A 15,067-nucleotide genomic window follows, 5' to 3' on the forward strand; every position below is an offset into this window, starting at 1 on the left:
GTTGAACCAGAATGAACATTCCACCTTCTCTCCCTCTACGGAAAAGGAACTCTCCCCTTTTTTGAGGGCCTCCAGCAGTCGCCGCTGCAAGTCACCGTTACCAGACCCTGAGAGCGAGGAAGCCAAAGAAGTCAGCCCCTCCCCCCCTACAGCCGCAGCCACACTGGCATAACTTCTGCCAGGCGCCATGGATGCAGGAGGGGCAGCAGAACCGGCTCCCCCCCCCCCCTACCTGTCACGCCGGACCCCTCTGAGGAGGCCATACGGGGGGACCCCGCCACTTTTCCAGCAGCAGGACAACCCCCCGCATTCACCCCCCCATCAGGATCCGGAGTGACCCCTGACCTAACATTCCCTCTGTAACCATTTTTTTGGGTAACCACTTTTTCAGTAGCCACCTCCATCTCCTCTCCCACCCCCAAACACTCAGCTGGGCCAGCTGGGACCATAACATTCTTATTATTATTAATATTCACATTCTTTGCCTCAGCCTCAGTAGCCCTTGTCACCACTTCCTTGGCTTCATTGGCATTATTTGCATTGTGGTGGACCATGGCCTCCGCCACTATCATCCCCCTCCCCCCCTCTTTAGAGGAGGACAGAGAGGATGCAGCGGCGTCCACAGCCCTGAGAACCTTGTACCTCTGGTGTTTCATTGCTAGCTTAGCTAGCTTTTTTTCACTTAATTTAGTGTTTGCAGTGCTTTTTATCACGTCCTTAACAGTTCCTATGAGCCAGTGCTCCATGCTTGCTCCAGCCACGTCGCCGCTCTTGGCCACGCCCCCGGCCACGCCCCCCGGTAGCGCGATCTCCCCCGATGCACCCCCAACACCCCCTCATCCCCAACCCTCTCCACCCGCCCACACACAGCAGGGGGAGGGGTACCGGGGACCCCAGGAGCAGAGGGGGCAACGGGAGCCACAGCGGGAGCCGCAGAACCGGCGGGACCATCCTCCAATTTGCGGGCAGACACAGGGGAGGAGGAGGTAACCCCACCACACCGCCGCAATTCAACCGAGCACTTTTCCAGTGCTATAGCTGATGCGACGGTGGGCGGAGCCACACCGGATGTAGCCACGCCATCTCCCCTCGTCACTGACTCCTCACTGTTCGGCTTTTCAGCCGCTCCACCCACAAACATCAAACCGCCCCTGTTACTGCAAACAAGGACGGTGTCCTGTGCCATCTTTTTAATAGCTATACTTTCCCCACTCCCACGCTCTGGTCTCACTTCAGAAACCAGGCTAGGGGGGGTAGTGGGGTTAGCCCCCTGGACTGACTTTGCAGTCAGTCCAGAGGGCAGTGGGTGAGAAACATAGACCAATTTCATTTCTTTGTTCTTTTCTTGTTTCTTTGCCTTTTTCCTTTTCTTTTTTCTTGCAGGCTCGTCCTCCAGGAGCTCATTCCCAAAAACAAAGTTTTCAAGGTGAGCCCGGGGGGATTCTAGGTTACGAATTTGCTCCATTAATTGCCCCCCTACCCCACTGCTCTCACTATCCTCCTCCTCCTCTGAGCTTGTGGGGGGGAGACAGACCTGCTCAGGCCGGATCCCTGAGTCCGCAGGCCCTGCAGACTGACCCCCCAGGCTCACCACAGACCTTTCCTCCTCATTATCTGAGGGGTCCATTGCTTTTTCCTCCTCCAGTTCTCCTTTAAACCTTTTCTCATTTTTAAGTTTTTCCTCAAAAGGACCACTATTCTTGAGGATAGCGGCCCTCCTGTCCTCCAATATGCATATTTCGTCTTTTAGGACTCTAATCTTAGCCGATATTTCTGGCCTCTTCACCTTAGAGGCTTTGTCCGCTTTTCGTCTTTCACACTTTAGCTCGCCTCTGAGCCTCTTTAAGGCTTTTCCAGCCTCCTCGTACTCCTGGAGATAGGCTGCTATACGGGAGCTATATATGGCGACAGGCTCCCTGGGCCTCATGCAGCCCCAGTCGGCCTCCACCGTTCCCGACCCACCTCCAGGAGCACCCTGCGTACCTTTAGGAGATTCCATTCTCCTGGACTTGCCGGCGATCTTCACGGCTTCGCCCCTGGGGGCCACAGGGGACACTTCCACATGACCCCTGCTTGATCTTCTGACCCCCGGAGCGGAAGATGGAGCAGAGGCCGGTAACTCACCTCCCCTACCTCCCGCCGGCCTACCCCGGGAAGCAGGATCCTGGGCCTTGCCTGAGCGCATAGCCCAGGCCCTTACCAGCTCCCTAGGGAGAGGCAGGGCCTGGGCTGGGGAGAAAGGTGGAAAACCTCCCCACAAGCCTGGTCCCTCCCAGGGGATTAAGGTGATGAAAAATCTCCCTGGGGCCTTAACGAGGTGGAAGTCTCCTGGAGCTGCTGCACGCACACCTTTCCACCTCAGCTGCAGGAAACAGACACGCCCATGCCAGATTGTCTGTTACGGGACCTCTCTCCTCTGCCTGGGTGCCTGGGCCTAAATATATGCCAATGGACTGTTCCAATGTTGGGTGACGTGAAGCCTGATTCTCTGCTATGACATGCAGACTGATTCTCTGCTGACATGAAGCCAGATTCTCTGTTACGGAACCTCTCTCTTCTGCCTGGGTGCCGGGGCCTAAATATATGACAATGGACTGTTGTAGTGGTGGCTGACGTGAAGCCTGATTCTCTGCTATGGGACCTCTCTCCAATTGATATTGGTTAATTTATATTTATTTTATTTTTATTTTTATTCATTTCCCTATCCACATTTGTTTGCAGGGGATTTACCTACATGTTGCTGCCTTTTGCAGCCTTCTAGCTCTTTCCTGGGCTGTTTTACAGCCTTTTTAGTGCCGAAAAGTTCGGGTCCCCATTGACTTCAATGGGGTTCGGGTTCGGGACAAAGTTCGGATTGGGTTCGGATCCCGAACCCGAACATTTCCGGGAAGTTCGGCCGAACTTCTCGAACCCGAACATCCAGGTGTCCGCTCAACTCTACTTACTACATGTTATACCGCTTCTTACTGTTCTGTTACAGCGGCTGTGAGACCTGCACATACTAAGGCTTATTTTAAATAAGTGGGTACAAAACACAGAAGACATGCAAATATGCCATTCACGTGTCATCTCTGTTTTGGATCCACTCCTGTTTTTTGGGCATTAGCAATACGTATGGATTACTGACCAAATGCTGACCGAGTGAAGGCGGATGCTCCACAGACAGGATCCGTTTTTTGGGGGTTATTGTTCTGACGGATCAGAGGGAGGGCAAAATAATCAGTGACTTCAACACAAACTTACTGCTGACACCATCTCCACTCTGTCGGGGGTTCTACTTGTATAAGCGATTTAATAGAACAGGCTATCTAGACATCTATATGGAATCCGCTGATGACGGTGTAAAAGGAGTGTGCTTCTTCTTGGCGCTAAAATCGACCTGTAAGGCTGAGTTCACACTTGAGTTAGGGTACTTTCACAATTGCGACAGAGGATTCCAGAAATCTGGATGCATTTTTGAGACGGATCTGCACAAATGCATTGCAATACAGTATCCGTCTTTCCGGTTGTCATGCGGAAAAACGGATCCGGTATTTTTTCCCCCCGCAGATTTAATGGTCTGCGCACGCACGGACGGAAAGAACGGATCCGTTTTGCCGGAACACTTGAGGCCGGATCCGGCATTAATGCATTTCAATGAAAATGAATGCATTCGGCATTCCGGCAAGTGTTTACGATTTTTGGCCGGAGAGAAAACTGCAGCATGCTGCAGTATTTTCTCTGGCTAAAAAACATAAGAGGGACTGAACTGATGCATCCTGAACGGAATGCTCTTTATTCAGAATGCATTAGGATAAAACTAGGACGGAACTCAATACCGGAAAACAAAAACGCTAATGTGAAAGTACCTTTATTTTTTCAGTTTTGGCCCCGTGACTGCCCAAGTAAGTAAAGTGCGCAGTGATTCTAAGAGCGACACCTGTCATCTACATGTCATACTGACTCACAGTATTATTTCACTACCACAGAAGACTCCCTATGCGTGTTAGGGCTCATGCACACAAATGTTTTTTGCGTTCAGTATACTGGCCTTTTTTTAGTTCAGTATGCATTACTGAACCATTCATTTCAATGGGTCAGCAAAAAAAACTGAAGTGTCTCCATGTGCATTCCATTTCCGTATTTCCATTCAAAGATAGAACATGTCCTGTTATTGTCCGCAAATCACGTTCCGTGGCTCTATTCAAGTCAATGGGTCCGCAAAAAAAATGGAACACATACGGAATGTACTCTGTATGTCTCATGTCCGTTCCGTTTTTGCGGAACCATCTATTGGAAATTGTATGCCCAGCCCAATTTTCTCTATGTAATTACTCTATACTGTATATGCCATACGGAAAAACGGAACATAAAAACGGAACCGGAAACACTACTGAAACAAAAAATTAAAACTAATCCATTAGAAACAGCCCGCAAAACACTGAAAAGGCCATACGGTCGTGTGCATGAGCCCTTACTGCAAGGCGCAGTGTTCTACACCACTATAAAGGCTCTCTGCAGCCTTGAAATAGGAGTTTTTAACATGATTTGCTGCGAAAATATTCGGATCGAACCTTTTAAAAAATATATATAATTGGCGAACCGGCGAATCGAATTTTAAAAAAATTCGCTCATCTCTAGACAGAATCTTCTATTCACATTAGGTGATTGTCACATCTTATCTATTCTTTCCTTGTACAATAACCTCTGCACAGGTCACAGAGCAGGCCTAGAAAACTCCCCCATAGAAGTCACTTAGGTCCCCTCCTGCCCATTGTGTCTATAGACCATGGGGCTGCCGTAAAGCAATTTTTTAAATGCTGTTAAGAACGGCTCAGGCAAGATAATGTTTAGAAAATAAAATTTAAAAAATCTACAATCAGAAAATGTAAACAGATTAGAAAAAAAGGATATGTGTTCCTATCAAGTTTTAAGTCGGCATGACAGATCTCTTCTCGCGCCGGCTCACCTAGACTATTGCCATACGCACTCTAGGTAGAATGTGTTCCTGGATATTTGCCATACGCGCTCCAGGTATACTGTGAAAGTACGCCACATACTATTAAGTGGTCTGAGCCAGTCTGCCCCCTCCTGCTTAGCAAAACTTTATTTACACTTTGCAGTTGAGGTCAGCTCCAATAGTGTCACCCCTTGTCCCCTGATGATTAATGGAGTTTATTGTGACTAACCCATAGGTATGTTCATTTGATGAAACGCGTAGGAACAGGTGACTATACCAATAGGGTTCAGATAGCCGAACGGCTAATAGTTTCCCGTTTAAGGTCAAATTATAAAATATAACATTTATTAGATATTCATTAAAAAGAACGGGAAAATAGAAAAGAAAAGGTGTTTAAAATTACAGTGTTCTAGTGCATGGTGACAGTATACACTTGTTTATATTACTGGTGTCTGCTTATATTTGCAGTTTTTCCATAGTATATTTAGATCCTGAGGAATAGAATCCTATTAAATTTCCCCTCCTCCGGTCTAATAGGATTGTGACAAGATGTTGCTATCTGTCAGCCCTGCACCGGAGTGAATAGAGTACATGTAACTCTATCCCTAAATTCCTCTTTAGGAACGAGTAACTGTTGAAATCGGTTACACCTAGTGTCTGCAGCGCACCAGGGCCCGATAACAATGCACACTACACTGATCTAAAAACCTAAACTTGCAGCTCCCCCGACATGTTTCACCACGGATGTGGCGTCTTCAGGGGCTATGGAGCTACTATCAACACGATCGCTCTGCAAATCGGCCTTTATAAATCATATGGGTGGTTCTTTCCTGTCCCTTATTGCCAATGATTTGCAGGCGATCGGTTGATAGTCACATGATCTGGCCAATTGCAATCCGCTATCTGTCAGAAGCGGATTCGTCAATGTTTATGACGAATATGTTGCTGGGTGTGGGATTGCAGAATCATTCCACCCACCTTTTCGAGTTCCGGTGAGTGTCTGACAGGGATGATTTCTTCGTCCCGATACTAAGTCCAGACGCATGCGTCCTCATCCCCACATCACCTCCCTCCAGATGCTGAGTCTGGGCGCATGCGCTCCGATCTCCATATCGCACTCTCACAGTTTACCCCTACTGCGCATGCCCACATACTTAGTTGGCGAATCTATAAAGTCTCAGTCACAGTCTTATAGGCATGCGATTTCTATTAGATTAAATATTATTCAAGATAAAAATCGACCATTCACATTAGAGAGACATACTAACATGCTATATAGTAAGCATATGAGAATAACAGTCTTAGAATCACGATCTCAGTGCGCATGCAAATTCTGTTGTATTTAGTACTCTACAGAAGAAATTCGCCCACTATATTTTAAGAGGCATACTCTCATACTGATTGTATATAGGGGTCACAGTCCCAACTCAGACACTTATGATCTCAATCCCACATTAGGCTTGTTCAATGTATCTTTTTTTACATGAATTAATTGATTATTAACAAGCCTATATATAGCAACATACTAGATGGCAATGACCATAATTCCTTTCTAAAATTCTTCCTTTTATCCTTATATTTTAGTTTGTATATGTATCCTAAGATATATTAGGTTTCCTTTTTACATATATATGGATTTATGCTAAATGAATGCTGCAAATGAGAAGCCTTCATTCAGTCCATAAGGACTCATGGTGTTTAATCTATCAATCCACCGTGCTTCAGATTGTAATAATTTTTTATCTAGATTCCCTCCATTTAGAGGACACACAGTTCACGAAGGGCTGGGAAAGCCTGCTAACAGAGTGCTCACTAAGACTGTTAAAATATCTGGCAGATTATGAGAAAGGGTTCTTTCAAAAGATAGACCAACAACTAGAGAAAGAAATACACGAAATACAAGATTTCAATCAGCATCCTGAGTTCCCTGATCTGGAACAGAAAATAAAGAAAAATATAGATCTATTGCAAAACGAGATCAAAGAAAGAAAGCATAGAAAATATATTAGGGACCGTACTGATTTTGAAACGGACCGGGTATATATCTGGAGAAATAGAGGGACAAATAGGACCCCACAACACAGATATTTTGAAAACTCTGAAACAGAGACCTCAGGCACAGAGGGATCAAACTACGGTTCAAGTACACAGGGAAATCGAGGCAAGGGTACTAAACGAAAAACTAAAAAAAGACAGTACCCCCCTAAAAAACAATCTTTGGAGAGACGAGAATCTTTTCAATTATGCCCGGAAGGAGTAATAAGGAAACCAACTATCACAAATCTGAGTACCTCAACGGCAAATACAAATATAAACCCTATGTTGACTTACTCTTCGTTATCCTCACAACCTTTTTCTTTTGGGCTGTCTCAGGGGCAGAATATGGGCCAGACTCAAATGATTTATCAGCCTCCTGGTACATCTCGTCAGATCCCTACACCTCCATCACAGATCAACATGGGAGCAAAGGAGAGAGATCCCCCTATTGCCCCCCTTTTTTTAGGGCAGCCAGGGGCTCAGCCGAAGGACAGAGAAAAATGGGGCTACAGCAAGTAACTGAAATAACATCAAAAATGGCTTCTGAGGATAAACAGATTATAAATCTATCTACTTATATGATTACCACCTCAGAACAGACACTTCTTAGTAAGGGCCTTACTTTTGCGCCAGTCCCTCAATGCGACAAGTTTCTGTGGGTTAAGGATATAAATCTTTTCGCCCGTAAATTAGCCCTACACAAAGTACACAAACAAGAACAAAATGATGTACGTAAGACATTTGAAAATGAAAAAAGATGTGTAGAGGCCTTAGAGGATTTACTAAAGGAGAATGAGGGCTATCAGATTATTCCAGATCCACCTTTCTCTACCCTGAAACCCAAATCAAGGATCACTCCCAATTTCACACAGTTTCAGGAGATAGAAACTTTTGTGCAATTAGTCACCCATGATATAAAATCTCTCAAAATGAGGAAGGATCATATAAGCCCCAATCTGAGTAAGCAGGAACAAGAAGCCCTAGAGACCCTAAAGGAAAATGGCAACATAATAATAAAACCTAGCGATAAGGGGGGTAATATAGTTATACAAGATAAAAATGATTACGTTGAGATGGTTCTTAGACTCCTCAAGGATAGACAAACGTATAAAGTCTTATCTCAAGACCCTACAAAAGAATTTACGAGTGAATTAAAAAATCTCCTCATAAATGCACGTGAGGCAAATATCATCTCCAAGGATGAATATCAGTATCTTTTTAACAAATCTCCCACTGTCTCCACATTCTATGCCTTACCGAAGGTGCACAAGAACAAGAAACCCATCCCTGGGAGACCAATAGTCTCAGGGAATGAAAACCTGACACAAGCTCTGAGTGAATATGTGGACCAAATATTGAGACCCTTCGTGACCGCTTTACCCTCATATATAAGGGACACTAAAGATTTACTTTCAAAAATTAACGACATCACTGTTACATCTGACACTATTCTAGCAAGTCTAGATGTCGAGTCACTTTATAGCAATATTCAGCACTCACTAGGAATACACGCGGTGGAATATTATTTGAATACTAAAAGTAAAAATTTCCAAAAACATAATGAGTTTGTTTTATCAGCACTTAGATTTATTTTGGAGCACAATTATTTTGTTTTTCAGGAACACTATTATCACCAAATAAATGGGACCGCGATGGGGACGTCATGCGCCCCGACGTACGCAAATTTATTTCTAGGGTGGTGGGAAAATAATTTTGTTTTCACAGATGAGATGTCGTCATATGTCTGCCACATTTTATTTTGGGGCAGATATATTGACGACATTCTCATTTTGTGGGATGGCGGTCACGCATTATTTCAGGAATTCACTCAGAGACTTAACAACAATGACATAGGGATGAGATACACCTTTGAGGTTCAGAATGAGGAAATAATATTCCTTGATCTCAAAATAAAAAAATCAGAAGATGGTCATCTCGTTACAGAGGTTCATAGAAAAGCGACGGCAACTAACAGCTATTTACACTGGAACAGCTGGCACCCACCTCCCCTGAAAAGAGGGATACCAACTGGCCAATACTTGAGGGCACGCAGGAACTGTTCGGATGAAACCTCCTTTGATAGAGAAAGTGAACAACTATTTCAGAGGTTTAAGAAGAGAGGTTATCCGACCAGACCCCTGAAGAAAGCTTATAATAGAGCTAAAAGCCTGAACAGGGAAGAACTATTGAAAACAACAATTCACAATAAAAAAAAGTGAAGTCATCAGGTGTATTGGTACCTATGATGGGTATAATGATAAGATATGTCGTATAATTAAAAAATATTGGCACATAATACGATCTGACAGAGATCTAGAGATGGTTCTTACCCCATATCCATCCATAACATACAGGAGAGGTCCGAACTTGAAGGACCAGCTTGTCCATAGTCATCTGGGAGAGGATAAGACCCAATCTACAAGGGAAAAGGAAAAATATAAGGGATCATCACCTTGTGGGAGCTGTTCCTTTTGCAAATATATACCTCGCATCAAAAAATTCACGAACCCTGGAGACAAAAAGGAGTATGAAATTAGACAACTGATAACATGCAGAACACAAGGAGTTATCTATATAGCTTCCTGCCCATGTCCAAAACTGTATGTGGGTAAAACCATACAAGAGTTGAGACGCCGGATATCTGGCCATTTAAGTACCATCGAAACAGATAAAGATACCCCTCTGGCAAGACACGTTAAATACATACATGGAAACCAGAGTTCTATATTAAGATTCTGGGGAATAGAAAAAATATCCATGGGACCAAGAGGAGGGAATCTAGATAAAAAATTATTACAATCTGAAGCACGGTGGATTGATAGATTAAACACCATGAGTCCTTATGGACTGAATGAAGGCTTCTCATTTGCAGCATTCATTTAGCATAAATCCATATATATGTAAAAAGGAAACCTAATATATCTTAGGATACATATACAAACTAAAATATAAGGATAAAAGGAAGAATTTTAGAAAGGAATTATGGTCATTGCCATCTAGTATGTTGCTATATATAGGCTTGTTAATAATCAATTAATTCATGTAAAAAAAGATACATTGAACAAGCCTAATGTGGGATTGAGATCATAAGTGTCTGAGTTGGGACTGTGACCCCTATATACAATCAGTATGAGAGTATGCCTCTTAAAATATAGTGGGCGAATTTCTTCTGTAGAGTACTAAATACAACAGAATTTGCATGCGCACTGAGATCGTGATTCTAAGACTGTTATTCTCATATGCTTACTATATAGCATGTTAGTATGTCTCTCTAATGTGAATGGTCGATTTTTATCTTGAATAATATTTAATCTAATAGAAATCGCATGCCTATAAGACTGTGACTGAGACTTTATAGATTCGCCAACTAAGTATGTGGGCATGCGCAGTAGGGGTAAACTGTGAGAGTGCGATATGGAGATCGGAGCGCATGCGCCCAGACTCAGCATCTGGAGGGAGGTGATGTGGGGATGAGGACGCATGCGTCTGGACTTAGTATCGGGACGAAGAAATCATCCCTGTCAGACACTCACCGGAACTCGAAAAGGTGGGTGGAATGATTCTGCAATCCCACACCCAGCAACATATTCGTCATAAACATTGACGAATCCGCTTCTGACAGATAGCGGATTGCAATTGGCCAGATCATGTGACTATCAACCGATCGCCTGCAAATCATTGGCAATAAGGGACAGGAAAGAACCACCCATATGATTTATAAAGGCCGATTTGCAGAGCGATCGTGTTGATAGTAGCTCCATAGCCCCTGAAGACGCCACATCCGTGGTGAAACATGTCGGGGGAGCTGCAAGTTTAGGTTTTTAGATCAGTGTAGTGTGCATTGTTATCGGGCCCTGGTGCGCTGCAGACACTAGGTGTAACCGATTTCAACAGTTACTCGTTCCTAAAGAGGAATTTAGGGATAGAGTTACATGTACTCTATTCACTCCGGTGCAGGGCTGACAGATAGCAACATCTTGTCACAATCCTATTAGACCGGAGGAGGGGAAATTTAATAGGATTCTATTCCTCAGGATCTAAATATACTATGGAAAAACTGCAAATATAAGCAGACACCAGTAATATAAACAAGTGTATACTGTCACCATGCACTAGAACACTGTAATTTTAAACACCTTTTCTTTTCTATTTTCCCGTTCTTTTTAATGAATATCTAATAAATGTTATATTTTATAATTTGACCTTAAACGGGAAACTATTAGCCGTTCGGCTATCTGAACCCTATTAATTTAAATCCCGGGTCCAGAGGGTCCCTGAAGGGAAAAGGTGAATATACCCACTCCATTACGTTACGTTTTTACTACTACTATACCAGGTGTCCATCCACGATCCAATCACCCCGGCAGGGTCTTACAGGGACCTTAGACCAGGGTGAGGTTCCGGACGGGACCACCCCTTGTGGGGCACGGATCTCGTGTTAGGGCACTAGGGCCTAACAGGTCAAGTAGGGTGCAACAGGGGCAGTTTACCTCCCTGAGGCTCTCTGCGACATATGACCGACTACCCGAAGACCTCCCACTAAAAAGGACACCTGACTCAGAATCTACGAAATGGAAAAGACCTTCCTTTCCAGCGACATCCTGTGCTCGGTGAATAACGCTGCCTATGAATCTTTACCAGTAAGATCTTTCCTTGTTATCTTACCCACATAAGGCACCGTCATAGTCCTTGCATAGGTCCACAGGACTCTGACATTAGTCTTCACCATTACGTGTGGCTCCATTCGACTCTTGGGGTCCACATATCTTAGGTTTTGCATTTCTCGTCTTTGCATTTCTCGTCTTTTTAGGTGTTTAGTCAGACCCAACACCCCCACAACAAGAGTCTGACAGTGGGACCCCACAAAGCGTGACCCGTTTCACCACGGGATACACGCGCTTAGGGTCCCGACTGTGTCTGTCCATTTATGTTTGTAAGGGGTCATTCTTCCCTGTTTTTGGGATATTGTAATTTATACCATTAAAAGTTATTTTAATATGTTACTGCCCCTTTAATTTTCACCTCTTTAACTTACCACTCTGCCCCTGCCATCAGAGATCCATTATCTTCAACAGGAGAAAAAGTCCTGCGTGCAGGACTTTATTTTTCCGTTCTTCTGACAGATCTCAAATTCTCCCAAAAAGACCCGGACTATTATTACTAAAAAGGAACTTTTACTTATTATAATTAAAATAGGAGCAAACTGTGCTATTGATAATAAGGTAAAATATACCAAAACTAATAATAATAATATTACAATACCATATGAACCTGCACCCAAGTAATTCCAGGATAGTAAATGGAATGATCTTACCTGACCCGGATTAACAAGCTGTCATTGGTATCTTTACCAGGTTCCGTCCTTTGGTAGCAGTAGAGAAACGCAGGGGCGTACATACAGGGGTCGCAGGGGTCGCAGTTGCGACCGGGCCCGGCACTCCAGGGGGCCCGGCCGCCTGTGGACCCCTGGCCCCGCCCTGCAGTAGTACTGTGTGTGCTGGCGCTGCGCCTGCCTGTATAATAACCCGGGCGGGCGGCCCAGGGCCCGGGGCCCACCGCCCACTGTTCCGTTTCTGCAGAGCCAGGCCTACCCTCCCTTGAGTCTCCTCCCCCCGTCAGTCTCCTCCCCCCGTCAGTCTCCTCCCCGTGCTGGTGCGGCGGTGTGGCGTGCCTCGTCATTAACTGTTAGGCACCGGACATGACGTTTCCCTAGGCTGCGCAGGCGCACGACGCCGAGACGCAGCAGGGCCAGGGAGAAGAGAGCGCGCACAGAAGCCGGTGCCGACCGTCCGGATTGGAAGGAACAACTAGATAAGATTATAAAGATTTGTAAAAAAAATAAATATATAAATTGGTCACTGAGCTCAGACTCAGAGTGGGGGCTGACTGGGCAATGTTACTGTCTGTATTGCCTTCATGTGGTACTGTATGGTAAAATACTTCATTGGCCTATCAATGGCTTTTAACTCTATTATATTTCTGTAGCCTGCAACCTCTGACTGCCCAGTTGGGCTGAAACTACTACACCCAACATGTTCTGGCAGTAATAGTAAATGGATATTGGTGCAATTCTGAGCTACTAGTCTATATAATACATAATGTATTATATAGACTAGTAGCTCAGAATTGCACCAATATCCATTTACTATTACTGCCAGAACATGTTGGGTGTAGTAGTTTCAGCCCAACTGGGCAGTCAGAGGTTGCAGGCTACAGAAATATAGCAGAGTTAGGCTACTTTCACACCTGCGTTAGGTGCGGATCCGTCTGGTATCTGCACAGACGGATCCGCACCGATAATGCAAACGCTTGTATCTGTTCAGAACGGATCAGTTTGCATTATTCTTTTAAAAAAAAGTCTAAGTCAAAACGGATCCGTCCTGACTTACATTGAAAGTCAATGGGAGGCGGATCCGTTTTCAATTGCACCATATTGTGTCAGTGAAAATGGATCCGTCCCCATTGACTTACATTGTAAGTCAGGACGGATCCGTTTGGCTCTGCATCGTCAGGCGGACACTAAAACGCTGCAAGCAGCGTTTTGGTGTCCGCCTCCAGAGCGGAATGGAGGTGGAACGGAGCCAAACTGATGCATTCTGAGCGGATCCTTTTCCATTCAGAATGCATTGGGGCTGAATTGATCAGTTTTGAATCGTTTGTGATGTCCCTGAAACGGATCTCACAAGCGGACCCAGAAACGCCAGTGTGAAAATAGCCTAAGGCTATTTTCACACTGGCGTTTTGAATTCCGTTTGTGAGATCCGTTTCAGGGACGTCACAAACGATTCAAAACTGATCAATTCAGCCCCAATGCATTCTGAATGGAAAAGGATCCGTTCAGAATGCATCAGTCTGGCTCCGTTCAGTTTGGCCCAGCCGTTACTTTCAATGTAAGTCAGGACGGATCCGTTTTGACTTAGACTTTTTTTTAAAAAGAATAATGCAAACTTATCCGTTCTGAACGGACACAAGTGGTTGCATTATAGGTGCGGATCCGTCTGTGCAGATACCAGACGGATCCGCACCTAACGCAGGTGTGAAAGTAGCCTTAGTTATAAAGCCATTGATAGGCCAATGGAGTATTTTACCATATGAAGACAAAAGAAATGCATGACAAAACCAGCTCTGCTACATAATGTAGCTGGTTTTACGTGGGAAATGCATTGCTGGTACCTGATGCTGACACCTGCAGTTCTGAGTAAAAGTACATAGTTATGGTTGAGGCCACTTGTTAACTCTGCTACATCTGCTTATAAAGGGATGAACAGACTGCGCACATTGTGGTATACCTTCTTGTTCTTGCATTAGTCTTCAGCCTGTGGCTCTCTAGACCTGGTGGAAGTACAAATTTAGGCGGTTTGGGGGTGGAGGGAGGTTGGGGGGGGGGGGGCGGCGACGGGGAGGGGGCCCCATGGATCAGTTTTGCACCGGGGCCCCATGGATTGTGTGTACGCCACTGGAGAAACGGGTGCTTATGTCAAGGTTGCTTCAAACAAGGCAAGACCTACTGTATTAGGCCCTAACTCAAGTCCCTGCCTATATATGGGTAGGGGGCTAATAGTCCCTGCCTAGCAAAATACAGAGCACCTGCCCTGATAGCCCTGACCCCGTCAGGAACCTGTCCCTGTACTATCCATTTACTATCCTGGAATTACTTGTGTGCAGGTGCATATGGTATTGTCGTATTATTATTATTAGTTTTAGTTTTGGAATATCTCACCGTATTATCAATAGAACAGTTTCCACCTATTTTAATTATAATAAGTAAAAGTTAAGTTTTAGTAATAATAGTCCAGGTCTTTTGGGGTGAATTTGAGGTCATTTAGAGAGAGACCGTACACCTGTGTATTGTATTTCAAGCAGGGGCTTATAGTATTTGTCTTCTGACAGATCAGAAGAACAGAAAGCAAAACCATGATGTGAACAAAGCTTTCGTTTCACTCTAGTTGCAAAACTCGAGTAGCATTTCTAGGCTACTTTTACACAGTCTGTATTATTGTCCACATTACAGACAAGGATAGGACTGTTCTATTAGAGGCCTGCCGTTCCATTCCGCAAAATGCGCAATGCACATGACCGGTATCTGTGTTT

General features: G+C 44.6%; 1 protein-coding gene across 1 annotated transcript in view; it reads right to left on the minus strand.

Annotated features, from left to right (window-relative positions):
- Nucleotides 1–15,067, minus strand: part of LOC122944157 — a 67,740-nt gene that overhangs the window by 38,548 nt on the left and 14,125 nt on the right. The window contains exon 2 of the mRNA XM_044302387.1: nt 9,307–9,392. The gene's annotated coding sequence lies outside the window, so the exon portion shown is untranslated. The remainder of the gene's footprint in view (nt 1–9,306; nt 9,393–15,067) is intronic.

Source organism: Bufo gargarizans, chromosome 7 (assembly GCF_014858855.1).
Source record: "Bufo gargarizans isolate SCDJY-AF-19 chromosome 7, ASM1485885v1, whole genome shotgun sequence".
NCBI lineage: Eukaryota > Metazoa > Chordata > Amphibia > Anura > Bufonidae > Bufo > Bufo gargarizans.